The following is a 17,771-nucleotide window of genomic DNA, read 5'->3' as shown; positions in this document are numbered from 1 at the left end:
GGCCCAGCCACCCTGTCTTCTCCCCAGTGTCTAAGAGGACTTCAGGGAGAAGGACCAGTCCGTGCTTCTCCCCAGCGGTGGGTATATTCTACGGGAGAGGCAGAGGTTGGCTGGGTGAGTAATGCTTGGTGTGTGACAATTTGTTTGGGGTACTGTGTGGGTGCTGGCATTGTGGGACTGGAAGTACAGACTAACTTCGGAGTCCACCCAAGGGGAGATATTTGACGGGAGTGACTTTTGGGGGTGGGGGGACCCCGGTCAGCTCATGTTCCCTTAATTATGTTTAACCCACCCTGTGCCTGTTAAGGGGTACAGGGTGTGAATGTGAATGTCATGGTATTGTGTATTGGTGTGGGGATTGTTCACTGCCACGTGGTTGTCCATTGTTCACTGCCATGTGCTACATCCCATTGTTTTGTGTCTTGGTTGGGTGGGGGGGCGATTCCTGTAGCCCTTCCCACTGATGGGGCGGGCTGATGATGTGTTTCCTGTTCCTGGTTGTGTTTCCCCGCCCTGTGTATATATCTTATGTTTGTGTAAAAATAAAGGAGTTGACTTCCTGTCTTAAGAAGAGTCGGGTGCTGTCTATTTCCTGCAGGATCAGCAGGTGGTGTCCGGGGATTTGTGTTCGGACAGGGAAGCTGCAGTACAACGGAAATACCCAAGTGCGGTCTGGGTCCGGTTCCGTTACAGTGTGACATTGTTACGCACGTGACAACGCGGTTTTAGATTGGCTAGTCCTTTGGTCACGAGTTTGGTGAGAAGGGCTGGGGTCCGACGCCACGATCGTCACACCGCCCACCTGTGCCTCCCACCTGTGCCCATCATTGCCACCCACCTGTGCCCATCAGTTCCACTCTGCAGTGCCACCCACCTGTACCCTGCAGTGCCACCCACCTGTGCTGCCTATCAGTGCCTCCTATCAGTGCTCTTCAGTCCTGCCTATCCGTGCCACCTCATCAGTGCTGCCTATCAGTGCAGCATCATCAACGCACATCAGTGAAGGAGAAAAATTACCTGTTTGTAAAATGTTATTATAGATATAAAGAAAAACTTTTATTTTTCAAATATTTTGCTCTTTTTTTATTTATAGCTCAAAAAATAAAAACACCCAGCGGCAAAGAAATATTTTTATAATTCATAAATAATTATTGTGCTACAAATCCCAAGATGCACTCCTCCAGATCCTGAGGAAGAGAAATCATGAATAGCGATGATATAATATTGGTAATATCTTTCCAGTATCAGAATAATTCTGGAAATCTCCAAAATGTGTATCAAATCCCCTACATCACCGCTACATTTGGGGCATAAGGGGGAATCCCTCCGGTCCCAACTGAACAACTGAGCTGGGGTCCTGTAAGTTCTATGTAAAAGAAATAACTGAGATAGTTTCTGTGAAGAGGACAGGGAGATGAGAGGTACGGAGATCCAAATCTCCTCCCACTTCCTCTATGTCTATTTCCCATTTCCTTCTACATGGTAATTGGGCAGAGTCTTGGGTAAGAATGAAAAGACTGGAGTATATACCAGAGATCATGCCTTTCCTACTCGTACCATCCATCAATCCCTGGATCAGTCATGGCTCCTCAAGAACTAAAGTGGAGAGAGAAGCTTGAGCTTGAAGCACATGGTGCAGTTGTAGATATGTAAAAAATGGACCCCTTGGTATGTTAACCACTTCAAGTCCGGACACTTTCACCCCCCTCCTGCCCTGGCCAATTCTCAGCTTTCAGCGCTGTCACACTTTGAATGACAATTATTCAGTCTTTGAACATTGAACCCAAATGAACCCAAAACAGGATCTGCTATATCTCCTGAGTATGGGGATATCACCTGTGTGAGACTTTTCACAGCCTAGATGCATAGAGGGGTCCAAAATTTAAGGAACACATTTGGGTTTTCAAGGAGCATAAATTACACATCTACACTAATTTCATGACTACCAATCACATATTTGGCTGCCCAGAGCACCAGGACAGTGGAAACTCTCACAAAATGTCACAATTTTGGAAAGCAAAAACCCCAATGTATTTTCTGAAGTGAATAGTAAGTTTATTTGGTCATTTTTCAACAAAAGTTTTTTTGAAAATGCAGGAAAGAAAAGGAGAATATTTATTTTTACACAAAGTTCTCAATTAATATGATATTTCTAACAAACCTTCTAGGCGTACTTGGAAATATACTCCACAACAAATTCTGCTACTCCTTTAGAGTATGGGGACACCACATGTGAGACTTTTTCACAGCCTAGCCACATAGGGGGACCAAAATCAAAAGAGCACAGTCAGGCTTTCTGAGGGCATAAATTACACACCAAATTTTTAGATGACCTATCACATTTTTGAAGGCCCTGGGAAACCACGACAATGGAAACACCCACAAAATTATCCCATTTTGGCATGGTGAGTCTTTTGAAGACTTATGTTGGCCTCCATGAGTGCTCAGAGAATATAGCTTAGTGCATCATTACCTATAGTAGTCCCCAAATGTCAGGACGGTACAAATCCCTCCCACACTAACTAGTGTGGGGGTGATCGGGGACACTGTAACCGGTGTGGGGGTGATCGGGGACACTGTAACTTGTGTGGCGGTGATCGGGGACACCGTAAACGATGTGGAGGTGATTGGGGACGCCGTAACCGGTGTGGAGGTAATCGGGGACGCCGTAACCGGTGTGGAGGTGATCGGGGATGCCGTAACCGGTGTGGAGGTGATCGGGGATGCCGTAACCGGTGTGGAGGTGATCGGGGACGCCGTAACCGGTGTGGAGGTGATCGGGGACGCCGTAACCGGTGTGGGGGTGATCGGGGACGCCGTAACCGGTGTGGAGGTGATCGGGGACGCCGTAACCGGTGTGGGGGTGATCGGGGACGCCGTAACCGGTGTGGAGGTGATCGAGGACGCCGTAACCGGTGTGGGGGTGATCGGGGACGCCGTAACCGGTGTGGAGGTGATCGGGGATGCTGTAACCGGTGAGTGGGTGATCGGGGATGCTGTAACCGGTGTGTGGGTGATCGGGGACGCTGTAACCGGTGTGGAGGTGATCGGGGACGCTGTAACCGGTGTGGGGGTGATCGGGGACACTGTAACTGGTGTGGGGGTGATCGGAAACGCTGTAACCGGTGTGGGGGTGATCGGGGACACTGTAACCGGTGTGGAGGTGATCGGGGACGCTGTAACCGGTGTGGGGGTGATCGGGGACACTGTAACCGGTGTGGGGGTGATCGGGGACACTGTAACCGGTGTGGGGGTGATAGGGGACGCTGTAACCGGTGTGGAGGTGATCGGGGACGCTGTAACCGGTGTGGAGGTGATCGGGGACGCTGTAACCGGTGTGGAGGTGATCGGGGACGCTGTAACCGGTGTGGGGGTGATCGGGGACGCTGTAACCGGTGTGGAGGTGATCAAGGACGCTGTAACCGGTGTGGAGGTGATCGGGGACACTGTAACCGGTGTGGGGGTGATCGGGGACACTGTAACCAGTGTGGGGGTGATCGGGGACACTGTAACCGGTGTGGGGGTGATCGGAGACACTGTAACCGGTGTGGGGGTGATCGGGGACACTGTAACAGGTGTGAAGGTGATCGGGGACACTGTAAAAGGTGTGGAGGTGATCGGGGACACTGTAACCCGTGTGGGGGTGATAGGGGACACTGTAACCCGTGTGGGGGTGATCGGGGACACTGTAACCCATGTGGGGGTGATCGGGGACGCTGTAACCGGGGTGGAGGTGATCGGGGACGCTGTAACCGGTGTGGAGGTGATCGGGGACGCTGTAACCGGTGTGGAGGTGATCGGGACACTGTAACCGGTGTGGGGGTGATCGGGGACACTGTAACCGGTGTGGGGGTGATCGGGGACACTGTAACCGGTGTAGGGGTGATCGGGGACACTGTAACAGGTGTGAAGGTGATCGGGGACACTGTAACAGGTGTGGAGGTGATCGGGGACACTGTAACCAGTGTGGAGGTGATTGGGGACACTAGATTTGCTTTCCAGCTGCAACATCATAGGAATCACAGAGCTAGACAACTCTCTGTCCTTCAGAACTTGGCTCTCAATAGCCATACTGTCACAGGCAGAGGTGATAAACAGGGAATGACAGTGATCGGTATGTAGAGGAGAGGAGTACGGATGTATGACAGTGATGGGAACGTACAGTGATGGGAACGTACAGGAGAGGAGTGTGGGGGGTATGACAGTGATTGGTATGGGCAGTCACGGGGCCAAAACCAGAGTGTGGAGCCACAGTGTGGCGGTGGAGGCAGCAGCAATGGGAGGCCATACAGCACCCTATGACAAAATGGAACCCAGCAGCAGTGTGAGGAGACCTGAAAGTGGCACATGGCAGAGTGTGGCGATGGAGACAGCAGCAATGGGAGGCCGTACAGGGACCCATGACACACTGTGGACCTGGCAGCAGCATGAGGAGGCGGTACAGGGTCCCATGGCAGATTAGGGGCCTGGCAGCAGCAATGGGAGGCCCGTAATCTGCCAGCACCCTATGACAAAATGGAACCCAGCAGCAGTGTGAGGAGACCTGAAAGTGGCACATGGCAGAGTGTGGCGATGGAGACAGCAGCAATGGGAGGCCGTACAGGGACCCATGACACACTGTGGACCTGGCAGCAGCATGAGGAGGCGGTACAGGGGCCCATGGCAGATTAGGGGCCTGGCAGCAGCAATGGGAGGCCCGTAATCTGCCAGCACCCTATGACAAAATGGAACCCAGCAGCAGTGTGAGGAGACCTGAAAGTGGCACATGGCAGAGTGTGGCGATGGAGACAGCAGCAATGGGAGGCCGTACAGGGACCCATGACACACTGTGGACCTGGCAGCAGCATGAGGAGGCGGTACAGGGGCCCATGGCAGATTAGGGGCCTGGCAGCAGCAATGGGAGGCCCGTAATCTGCCAGCACCCTATGACAAAATGGAACCCAGCAGCAGTGTGAGGAGACCTGAAAGTGGCACATGGCAGAGTGTGGTGATGGAGACAGCAGCAATGGGAGGCCGTACAGGGACCCATGACACACTGTGGACCTGGCAGCAGCATGAGGAGGCGGTACAGGGGCCCATGGCAGATTAGGGACCTGGCAGCAGCAATGGGAGGCCCGTAATCTGCAAGCACCCTATGACAAAATGGAACCCAGCAGCAGTGTGAGGAGACCTGAAAGTGGCACATGGCAGAGTGTGGCGATGGAGACAGCAGCAATGGGAGGCCGTACAGGGACCCATGACACACTGTGGACCTGGCAGCAGCATGAGGAGGCGGTACAGGGGCCCATGGCAGATTAGGGGCCTGGCAGCAGCAATGGGAGGCCCGTAATCTGCCAGCACCCTATGACAAAATGGAACCCAGCAGCAGTGTGAGGAGACCTGAAAGTGGCACATGGCAGAGTGTGGCGATGGAGACAGCAGCAATGGGAGACCGTACAGGGACCCATGACACACTGTGGACCTGGCAGCAGCATGAGGAGGCGGTACAGGGGCCCATGGCAGATTAGGGGCCTGGCAGCAGCAATGGGAGGCCCGTAATCTGCCAGCACCCTATGACAAAATGGAACCCACCAGCAGTGTGAGGAGACCTGAAAGTGGCACATGGCAGAGTGTGGCGATGGAGACAGCAGCAATGGGAGGCCGTACAGGGACCCATGACACACTGTGGACCTGGCAGCAGCATGAGGAGGCGGTACAGGGGCCCATGGCAGATTAGGGGCCTGGCAGCAGCAATGGGAGGCCCGTAATCTGCCAGCACCCTATGACAAAATGGAACCCAGCAGCAGTGTGAGGAGACCTGAAAGTGGCACATGGCAGAGTGTGGCGATGGAGACAGCAGCAATGGGAGGCCGTACAGGGACCCATGACACACTGTGGACCTGGCAGCAGCATGAGGAGGCGGTACAGGAGCCCATGGCAGATTAGGGGCCTGGCAGCAGCAATGGGAGGCCCGTAATCTGCCAGCACCCTATGACAAAATGGAACCCACCAGCAGTGTGAGGAGACCTGAAAGTGGCACATGGCAGAGTGTGGCGATGGAGACAGCAGCAATGGGAGGCCGTACAGGGACCCTTGACACACTGTGGACCTGGCAGCAGCATGAGGAGGCGGAACATGGGCCCATGGCAGATTAGGGGCCTGGCAGCAGCAATGGGAGGCCCGTAATCTGCCAGCACCCTATGACAAAATGGAACCCAGCAGCAGTGTGAGGAGACCTGAAAGTGGCACATGGCAGAGTCTGGCGGTGGAGACAGCAGCAATGGGAGGCCGTACAGGGACCCATGACACACTGTGGACCTGGCAGCAGCATGAGGAGGCGGTACAGGGGCCCATGGCAGATTAGGGGCCTGGCAGCAGCAATGGGAGGCCCGTAATCTGCCAGCACCCTATGACAAAATGGAACCCACCAGCAGTGTGAGGAGACCTGAAAGTGGCACATGGCAGAGTGTGGCGATGGAGACAGCAGCAATGGGAGGCCGTACAGGGACCCATGACACACTGTGGACCTGGCAGCAGCATGAGGAGGCGGTACAAGGGGCCCATGGCAGATTAGGGGCATGGCAGCAGCAATGGGAGGCCCGTAATCTGCCAGCACCCTATGACAAAATGGAACCCAGCAGCAGTGTGAGGAGACCTGAAAGTGGCACATGGCAGAGTGTGGCGATGGAGACAGCAGCAATGGGAGGCCGTACAGGGACCCTTGACACACTGTGGACCTGGCAGCAGCATGAGGAGGCGGTACAGGGGCCCATGGCAGATTAGGGGCCTGGCAGCAGCAATGGGAGGCCCGTAATCTGCCAGCACCCTATGACAAAATGGAACCCACCAGCAGTGTGAGGAGACCTGAAAGTGGCACATGGCAGAGTGTGGCGATGGAGACAGCAGCAATGGGAGGCCGTACAGGGACCCATGACACACTCTGGACCTGGCAGCAGCATGAGGAGGCGGTACAGGGGACCATGACAGATTACGGGCCTGGCAGCAGCATGAGGAGGCGGTACGGGGGCCCATGGCAGATTAGGGGCCTGGCAGCAGCAATGGGAGGCCCGTAATCTGCCAGCACCCTTTGACAAAATGGAACCCACCAGCAGTGTGAGGAGACCTGAAAGTGGCACATGTTTGGGGCATGATTCATGGCGGATTTAGTCAGTTGTGTCAGGAACTGGTGGTTTGAAATCCAGACTAATCCACGCCTGATTCATTTTCACAAACGTGAGTCTCTCCACACTTTGGGTGGACAGTCGTGTCCTCCGCGGAGTTACAATACCTCCTGCCGCACTAAACACGCGCTCCGATGCCACGCTACTGGCCGGGCATGACAGCCTTTCAAGGGCAAATTCAGCTAGTTGGGGCCAAAGGTCAAGTTTCGTTGCCCAGTAGTCAAGGGGATTGTCTACCTCGGTTGGCAGGGTGCTGTCCAAGTAGGCCCAAGCCTGTTGTTTGAGGTCCTGCTCCAGGTACACCTAATGCTGCTGCTGCTGCGGCTGATTAGTAGTTTCCTCACTGCGCTGGTGAAGAAAGCTACTCATCATCGACTGCAGACTGAGGCAGCCGCTGCTGGTGGAGCTGCCACTGCTCCTACCACCCCACCCCTCCCCTGCTGCCATGGCAGCGGAACGCGAGTGCACAGGGCCCACAGTGTCTGAGGATGGACGTTGGCGCAGAAAGGCAGAGACCAACTGACTACATAGGTGGTTTTTATAGTACGTTATTTTGGCCTCCCTCTCAGCAGGTGTGAAAAAGGCCACCATTTTTGAACGGTAGCGAGGGTCCAACAAGGTGGACAGCCAAAAGTCATCCCTCTGTCTGATGGTTATTATTCGACTGTCGCTACGCAAGCAACCGAGCATGCTATGGGCCATTTGTGCCAAGGAATGCGAGGGACTCCCTGCCTCCATCTCCACAGCATACTGCCACGGTGCGTCTGGGTCCTCTGTCTCCTCCTCTACCAGATGCTCCTGCTCCTCCACTCCTGTCCGCTGAGTGGAAAAACCACCCATTTCACTCAATAATTCCTGAGCACCAATGTCCTCCTCTACCTCCTCCTCTTCTTCCTGTCCTGCCCCCACAGGGGTCATGTGGCGTTGAGATCTGTGCGCCACGTCTACCGCACCCTGACCAGCCATTGTTAACAGCATTTGTTCCAGGACGTGCAACAGAGGAATGACCTCGTTCATCCCATAGTCCTGCCGACTCACGAATAGCGTGGCCTCCTCAAAGGGCCTGAGCAAGCGGCAGGTGTCACGCATGAGCTGCCAATGGCTGACATCTAAGTTACACAGGGGAGTACCTTTATCCGCTTGTAACATCAGGAAATCGGTGATGGCCTTTCGCTGTTCGTAAAGGCGGTCTAACATATGTAGGGTTCAATTCCACCTTGTTGCAACGTCACAGCATGAGGAGTCGGTACGGGGGCCCATGGCAGATTACGGGCCTGGCAGCAGCAATGGGAGGCCCGTAATCTGCCAGCACCCTATGACAAAATGGAACCCACCAGCAGTGTGAGGAGACCTGAAAGTGGCACATGGCAGAGTGTGGCGATGGAGACAGCAGCAATGGGAGGCCGTACAGGGACCCATGACACACTGTGGACATGGCAGCAGCATGAGGAGGCGGTACAGGGGCCCATGGCAGATTAGGGGTCTGGCAGCAGCAATGGGAGGCCCGTAATCTGCCAGCACCCTATGACAAAATGGAACCCAGCAGCAGTGTGAGGAGACCTGAAAGTGGCACATGGCAGAGTGTGGCGATGGAGACAGCAGCAATGGGAGGCGGTACAGGGACCCATGACACACTGTGGACCTGGCAGCAGCATGAGGAGGCGGTACAGGGGCAAATGGCAGATTAGGGGCCTGGCAGCAGCAATGGGAGGCCCGTAATCTGCCAGCACCCTATGACAAAATGGAACCCAGCAGCAGTGTGAGGAGACCTGAAAGTGGCACATGGCAGAGTGTGGCGATGGAGACAGCAGCAATGGGAGGCCGTACAGGGACCCATGACACACTGTGGACCTGGCAGCAGCATGAGGAGGCGGTACAAGGGGCCCATGGCAGATTAGGGGCATGGCAGCAGCAATGGGAGGCCCGTAATCTGCCAGCACCCTATGACAAAATTGAACCCACCAGCAGTGTGAGGAGACCTAAAAGTGGCACATGGCAGAGTCTGGCGATGGAGACAGCAGCAATGGGAGGCCGTACAGGGACCCATGACACACTGTGGACCTGGCAGCAGCATGAGGAGGCAGTACAGGGTCCCATGGCAGATTAGGAGCCTGGCAGCAGCAATGGGAGGCCCGTAATCTGCCAGCACCCTATGACAAAATGGAACCCACCAGCAGTGTGAGGAGACCTGAAAGTGGCACATGGCAGAGTGTGGCGATGGAGACAGCAGCAATGGGAGGCGGTACAGGGACCTATGACACACTGTGGACCTGGCAGCAGCATAAGGAGGCGGTACAGGGGCCCATGGCAGATTAGGGGCCTGGCAGCAGCAATGGGAGGCCTGTAATCTGCCAGCACCCTATGACAAAATGGAACCCAGCAGCAGTGTGAGGAGACCTGAAAGTGGCACATGGCAGAGTGTAGCGATGGAGACAGCAGCAATGGGAGGCCGTACAGGGACCCATGACACACTGTGGACCTGGCAGCAGCATGAGGAGGCGGTACAGGGGCCCATGGCAGATTAGGGGCCTGGCAGCAGCAATGGGAGGCCCGTAATCTGCCAGCACCCTATGACAAAATGGAACCCAGCAGCAGTGTGAGGAGACCTGAAAGTGGCACATGGCAGAGTGTGGCGATGGAGACAGCAGCAATGGGAGGCCGTACAGGGACCCATGACACACTGTGGACCTGGCAGCAGCATGAGGAGGCGGTACAGGGGCCCATGGCAGATTAGGGGCCTGGCAGCAGCAATGGGAGGCCCGTAATCTGCCAGCACCCTATGACAAAATGGAACCCACCAGCAGTGTGAGGAGACCTGAAAGTGGCACATGGCAGAGTCTGGCGATGGAGACAGCAGCAATGGGAGGCCGTACAGGGACCCATGACACACTGTGGACCTGGCAGCAGCATGAGGAGGCGGTACAGGGGCCCATGGCAGATTAGGGGCCTGGCAGCAGCAATGGGAGGCCCGTAATCTGCCAGCACCCTATGACAAAATGGAACCCACCAGCAGTGTGAGGAGACCTGAAAGTGGAACATGGCAGAGTGTGGCGATGGAGACAGCAGCAATGGGAGGCCGTACAGGGACCCATGACACACTGTGGACCTGGCAGCAGCATGAGGAGGCGGTAGAGGGGCCCATGGCAGATTAGGGGCCTGGCAGCAGCAATGGGAGGCCCGTAATCTGCCAGCACCCTATGACAAAATGGAACCCAGCAGCAGTGTGAGGAGACCTGAAAGTGGCACATGGCAGAGTGTGGCGATGGAGACAGCAGCAATGGGAGGCCGTACAGGGACCCATGACACACTGTGGACCTGGCAGCAGCATGAGGAGGCGGTACAGGGGCCCATGGCAGATTAGGGGCCTGGCAGCAGCAATGGGAGGCCCGTAATCTGCCAGCACCCTATGACAAAATGGAACCCACCAGCAGTGGAGCTGGTGCTCTACTCCGTGGCCGTTTGCCTCCACTGACACTGCTGCGACCCTGCTGCCTCCTGGGCAACCCACCGACTGTTTTGCTCGCTGCCAAGCTGGCACCCTCTTCTCCTGATGATGCGGAAGCAATAGCCTGATGACGACGAGGCTGCCAAGTGCGATCAGCCTCCTCATCATCAATTAGGGTCTCCGCCTCACTACTAGCCCCCTCGGCTGCGTGTGGGTCAGGAGACAGACCTGTCTCTAGACCGGCTACCGAGCCACTCTCCTCGCCAGTACTTCTTCGCCTGGCTGCTGAAGAGGCGGATGTCTCCCCCCGTTCCTGACCGCCCTCTGTTAGCTCTTCCTCACTGTACAGTGGGCTGAGCCCACAGCATGCGATACTTCGCTTGGTGAGGGAACACCAAAGGACAGGGGCAGGTAGAGGACACGTGATTTCAGTGGGCTTGCTCCCGGGCCATGCCAACTAACGGTTGTGTCTGACGTACCCACCGACCGTTGGCTGTAGGTGTCAGAGGTGACCTGGGAAGAGGAAGACGACCGAGCCAACCAATCGATGACGGCAGGGTTGTTGGTGGAGACACGACCGCTGGATGACACCGGGAGCACTGGCCTCTGGCTGCGACTAGTGCTGCCTCGACCCCTTCCTCTGCTGCCACGTCTGCTCGCTCCTGAAACATTGCCTCCTCTGCCACTCCTCTGCGTGTTGTCTGACATACTCTTTAATTCAACGATTCTGTGTCCCTGAGTAACAGTTCTGTGTCCCTGAGTAACAATTCTGTGTCCCTGAGTAACAATTATGTGTCCCTCAGTAACAATTCTGTGTCCCTCAGTAACAATTCTGTGTCCCTCAGTAACAATTCTGTGTCTGTCCCTGAGTAACAGTTCTGTGTCCCTGAGTAACAATTCTGTGTCCCTGAGTAACAGTTCTGTGTCCCTGAGTAACAATTCTGTGTCCCTCAGTAACAATTCTGTGTCCCTCAGTAACAATTCTGTGTCTGTCCCTGAGTAACAGTTCTGTGTCCCTGAGTAACAGTTCTGTGTCCCTCAGTAACAGTTCTGTGTCCCTCAGTAACAATTCTGTGTCTGTCCCTGAGTAACAATTCTGTGTCCCTCAGTAACAATTCTGTGTCCCTCAGTAACAATTCTGTGTCCCTCAGTAACTATTTTGTGTCTGTCCCTGAGTAACAATTCTGTGTCCCTTAGTAACAATTCTGTGTCCCTCAGTAACAATTCTGTGTCTGTCCCTGAGTAACAATTCTGTGTCCCTGAGTAACAGTTCTGTGTCCCTGAGTAACAATTATGTGTCCCTGAGTAACAATTATGTGTCCCTGAGTAACAATTATGTGTCCCTGAGTAACAATTCTGTGTCTGTCCCTGAGTAACAGTTCTGTGTCCCTGAGTAACAATTCTGTGTCCCTCAGTAACAATTCTGTGTCCCTCAGTAACAATTCTGTGTCTGTCCCTGAGTAACAGTTCTGTGTCCCTGAGTAACAGTTCTGTGTCCCTGAGTAACAGTTCTGTGTCCCTGAGTAACAATTCTGTGTCCCTCAGTAACAATTCTGTGTCTGTCCCTGAGTAACAATTCTGTGTCCCTCAGTAACAATTCTGTGTCCCTCAGTAACAATTTTGTGTCTGTCCCTGAGTAACAATTCTGTGTCCCTGAGTAACAGTTCTGTGTCCCTGAGTAACAGTTCTGTGTCCCTGAGTAACAGTTCTGTGTCCCTAAGTAACAATTCTGTGTCCCTCAGTAACAATTCTGTGTCCCTCAGTAACAATTCTGTGTCTGTCCCTGAGTAACAGTTCTGTGTCCCTGAGTAACAGTTCTGTGTCCCTGAGTAACAGTTCTGTGTCCCTGAGTAACAGTTCTGTGTCCCTGTGTATCAGTTCTGTGTCCTTGAGTAACAGTTCTGTGTCCCTCAGTAACAATTCTGTGTCCCTCAGTAACAATTCTGTGTCCCTCAGTAACAATTCTGTGTCTGTCCCTGAGTAACAGTTCTGTGTCCCTGAGTAACAGTTCTGTGTCCCTGAGTAACAGTTCTGTGTCCCTCAGTAACCATTCTGTGTCTGTCCCTGAGTAACAATTCTGTGTCCCTCAGTAACAATTCTGTGTCCCTCAGTAACGATTCTGTGTCCCTCAGTAACAATTCTGTGTCCCTGAGTAATGATTCTGTGTCCCTGAGTAACGATTCTGTGTCCCTGAGTAACAATTCTGTGTCCCTGAGTAACAATTCTGTGTCCCTGAGTAACGATTCTGTGTCCCTGAGTAACAGTTCTGTGTCCCTGAGTAACAGTTCTGTGTCCCTGAGTAACAGTTCTGTGTCCCTGAGTAACAGTTCTGTGTCCCTGAGTAACAGTTCTGTGTCCCTCAGTAACAATTCTGTGTCTGTCCCTGAGTAACAATTTTCTGTCCCTCAGTAACAATTCTGTGTCCCTCAGTAACAATTCTGTGTCTGTCCCTGAGTAACAGTTCTGTGTCCCTGAGTAACAGTTCTGTATCCCTGAGTAACAGTTCTGTGTCCCTGAGTAACAGTTCTGTGTCCCTGAGTAACAGTTCTGTGTCCCTCAGTAACAATTCTGTGTCCCTCAGTAACAATGCTGTGTCCCTCAGTAACAATTCTGTGTCTGTCCCTGAGTAACAGTTCTGTATCCCTGAGTAACAGTTCTGTGTCCCTGAGTAACAGTTCTGTGTCCCTAAGTAACGATTTTGTGTCCCTAAAGTATCTGTGGCCCTAACTCTGTCCCTAATACAGAGAGGTCTGTCTCTCTTGAATGACCGGAGGCAAATGGAGAATTGTAAGATGGCCGCAATTTATAGCTCCACCATTACACAGTGCTGGCTGGCTGCTGATTGGCTAATGCGATCACATGTCATGAATGAATGCATTATGGGTCAACGCGCCTTGTCTGCGCGCCTTCCCAGAGATCCCCGCTCCGTCGCCACACATGTCGCCGCCATTTTAGGAAAAATTTCGATTCGCGCATCCTTAGTCTGCTAATTTTAGGATTTGGCGCGAATCTAATTTTTCCTAATATTCAAAACGAATTCCACTTCGCCAAGTTCGATTCGCTCATCTCTAATGGGTATGTACAGGTGAGGAGTACGGAGGTATGACAGTGATGGGTATGTACAGGAGAGAAGTACGGAGGTATGACAGTGATGGGTATGTACAGGAGAGGAGTACGGAGGTATGACAGTGATCGGTATGTACAGGAGAGGAGTACGGAGGTATGACAGTGATGGGTATGTACAGGAGAGAAGTACGGAGGTATGACAGTGATCGGTATGTACAGGAGAGGAGTACGGAGGTATGACAGTGATGGGTATGTACAGGAGAGGAGTACGGAGGTATGACAGTGATCGGTATGTACAGGAGAGGAGTACGGAGGTATGACAGTGATGGGTATGTACAGGAGAGGAGTACGGAGGTATGACAGTGATGGGTATGTACAGGAGAGGAGTACGGAGGTATGACAGTGATGGGTATGTACAGGAGAGGAGTACGGAGGTATGACAGTGATGGGTATGTACAGGAGAGGAGTACGGAGGTATGACAGTGATGGGTATGTACAGGAGAGGAGTGTGGAGGTATGACAGTGATAGGTATGTACAGGAGAGGAGTACGGAGGTATGACAGTGATGGGTATGTACAGGTGAGGAGTATGGAGGTATGACAGTGATGGGTATGTACAGGAGAGGAGTACGGAGGTATGACAGTGATGGATATGTACAGGAGAGGAGTGTGGAGGTATGACAGTGATGGGTATGTACAGGAGAGGAGTACGGAGGTATGACAGTGATGGGTATGTACAGGAGAGGAGTGTGGAGGTATGACAGTGATGGGTATGTACAGGAGAGGAGTGTGGAGGTATGACAGTGATGGGTATGTACAGGAGAGAAGTACGGAGGTATGACAGTGATGGGTATGTACAGGAGAGAAGTACGGAGGTATGACAGTGATGGGTATGTACAGGAGAGGAGTACGGAGGTATGACAGTGATCGGTATGTACAGGAGAGGAGTACGGAGGTATGACAGTGATGGGTATGTACAGGAGAGAAGTACGGAGGTATGACAGTGATCGGTATGTACAGGAGAGGAGTACGGAGGTATGACAGTGATGGGTATGTACAGGAGAGGAGTACGGAGGTATGACAGTGATCGGTATGTACAGGAGAGGAGTACGGAGGTATGACAGTGATGGGTATGTACAGGAGAGGAGTACGGAGGTATGACAGTGATGGGTATGTACAGGAGAGGAGTACGGAGGTATGACAGTGATGGGTATGTACAGGTGAGGAGTATGGAGGTATGACAGTGATGGGTATGTACAGGAGAGGAGTACGGAGGTATGACAGTGATGGATATGTACAGGAGAGGAGTGTGGAGGTATGACAGTGATGGGTATGTACAGGAGAGGAGTACGGAGGTATGACAGTGATGGGTATGTACAGGAGAGGAGTGTGGAGGTATGACAGTGATGGGTATGTACAGGAGAGGAGTGTGGAGGTATGACAGTGATGGGTATGTACAGGAGAGAAGTACGGAGGTATGACAGTGATGGGTATGTACAGGTGAGGAGTACGGAGGTATGACAGTGATGGGTATGTACAGGTGAGGAGTACGGAGGTATGACAGTGATGGGTATGTACAGGAGAGGAGTACGGAGGTATGACAGTGATGGATATGTACAGGAGAGGAGTACGGATGTATGACAGTGATGGGTATGTACAGGAGAGGAGTACGGAGGTATGACAGTGATGGGTACGTACAGGAGAGGAGTACGGAGGTATGACAGTGATGGGTATGTACAGGAGAGGAGTGTGGAGGTATGACAGTGATGGGTATGTACAGGAGAGGAGTACGGAGGTATGACAGTGATCGGTATGTACACGAGAGGAGTAGGGAGGTATGACAGTGATGGGTATGTACAGGAGAGGAGTACGGAGGTATGACAGTGATGGGTATGTACAGGAGAGGAGTACGGAGGTATGACAGTGATGGGTATGTACAGGAGAGGAGTACGGAGGTATGACAGTGATGGGTATGTACAGGAGAGGAGTACGGAGGTATGACAGTGATCGGTGTGTACAGGAGAGGAGTGCGGAGGTATGACAGTGATGGGTATGTACAGGAGAGGAGTACGGAGGTATGACAGTGATGGGTATGTACAGGAGAGGAGTACGGAGGTATGACCGTTCCCAGGGAGGAGTATCTCAGGAAGGGTCTATACTCCACCATAACTCTGGTTCTCGGAGTGTCAGGTCCCAGCGGGTTCTCCTGGTGTCTCTCCTGTTATTCTGTCTCGGACACATCAGAGGAACATGGTGGGAGATCGGCCTGAATGTCCTTCCTAGGAGGGAATACCGGAGCCATTCTGAGGCCCATTTAATGGCCGGCAATGAGGAGGAAACCAACACTGAGAAGTAGATGCTGAGATATATACAGCACGGGGCAACACAGTGGCTGAGTGGTTAGCACTTCCACCTGGCAGTACTCGGGTTGTTGGTTCAAATCCCAACCATGGCACCACCTGCCTGGAGTTTGCATGTTCTCCCTGTGCCTGCGCGGATTTCCTCCGGGTACTCCTGTTTCCTCCTACACTACAAAGACATGCTGTAGTGTAGTTCACTCCTGTCTAAGTTGTCCGTAGTATGTGTATGTATGAATGTGAGTTGGGGCCCTTAGATTGTACGCTCCTCGGGGGCGGGGACTGATGGGAATGTACAATATAGATGTAAACTGACGGCGCTATATAAGTACCTGGAATAAATAATAATAATACACCCAGATCATCGATGACGAGGAGGAAGGTTAGGTCACAGATGATTGGTCCATCTATAGCAGGGACAGGAGCCGGGACCAGGAATAGGAGATCCACCTGACTTACCCGTGTGCTCTGACATGGAGAAGATCTCATGCTGGCCCTATGGTGGCCGTGTGTTCAGGATGGAGACCGACAATCACAGGACCTTCTAGAAGCCGATCTAAAATGGCTGACAGGAGGAAAGTGTTCCCGGGACAGAAAGTGAGACAGACAGGAAGTGACTCCAGATAGGAAGTGACTCCAGACAGATTTATACAGAGGCTGCAGTATGGAGAGCAGACACTAGATGGTGCTGGTCCAAAAAAAGCTGAATAGCATAAAACAGGGAAAAACCTGAAAAACAAAAGATGATGGCGGCTCGTAAACTTCTACGATGAATGAAACACAGTTATCACAATACAGTGCAGTGGAGTAGATATTCGTCCTCCATTTTATTGTAGCCCGCACTGTTCTCCTCTGGCGGCCATTTTCCTTTGGTCTTTTATCTATGTTTGTACATTTATCACATTACAGTGCAGTGGATTAGATCTCCCTCCTCCATTTTTTTGTAGCCCTCCTGTCCCTCCTCCGGCGGCCATTTTCCCTTAGTCTGATATGAATGCTGGCACATTTTGTCCCCTGATATTAGACATTAGCCGGGTGATTGTATACACACAGCGGGCAGATCTCAATCAATGTCACCAACTAGTCTATACTGTTACGGGGTTGGCAAGCCAATAGGCTTGTGTGGTGAATCGTTCTGGCCTTCGCAGGTCCACTCGATTGCGGCGGTAAAGACTGCCTTCTACATCCACAAGATATGATCGAGGAGCAACCCTCTGAACACAGGAACCCAGTCTCCAGCGAGCGGCCCTGTCACCTGGAAGCGGCTTCATACGGATTGGCTCTCCAATGCTTAGTTCAGGTAAGTCTTTAGCAGACACATCGTATGACAGTTTGGCAATCTGTTTCCTCTGCTGCAGTTTTGCCGAGACACCTGTAACCACAGAAGGATCAAGTAATTTGTTGGCCACAGGCAATGAAGTCTTCAGTCTCCTAGACATCAAGCGCTGTGCAGGACTACTGTCCATGCCTTCAGATGGGATGTTCCTCCAATGTAGAATGGCCTTCCATGGATCAGTACCATCAAACTTGGCCTTCTTACAAAGATTCTTCAATATCTTGACAGCCCATTCCGCTTTGCCATTGGCTTGCGGGTGCTTCGGGGATGAGGTAACATGCTCAAATCCCCAATCTGTGGAGAACTGTCTGAATTGCTCACATGCAAATTGAGGTCCATTATCCGAGATGACTCTATCCGGCTGGCCATAACATGCAAACTGCTTTCCAACGCTTGATGGTAGTATCA

The 17,771-nt window shown here is 52.7% G+C and overlaps 1 protein-coding gene across 1 annotated transcript in view; it reads right to left on the bottom strand.

The window, feature by feature from the left end:
* Positions 1-16,588, bottom strand: part of LOC149470605 (uncharacterized) — a 33,923-nt gene extending 17,335 nt beyond the window's left edge. The window contains exon 1 of the mRNA XM_089661960.1: positions 16,487-16,588. The gene's annotated coding sequence lies outside the window, so the exon portion shown is untranslated. The remainder of the gene's footprint in view (positions 1-16,486) is intronic.
* Between the last annotated feature and the right edge of the window lie 1,183 nt (positions 16,589-17,771).

This window comes from Staurois parvus, unplaced genomic scaffold, assembly GCF_062004578.1.
Source record: "Staurois parvus isolate SC_StPar_1 unplaced genomic scaffold, SC_StPar_1.0 ptg000035l, whole genome shotgun sequence".
Taxonomy (NCBI): Eukaryota; Metazoa; Chordata; class Amphibia; order Anura; family Ranidae; genus Staurois; species Staurois parvus.
Note: the sequence above shows the minus strand (reverse complement) of the source record. Positions and strands in the feature narration are given on the sequence as shown.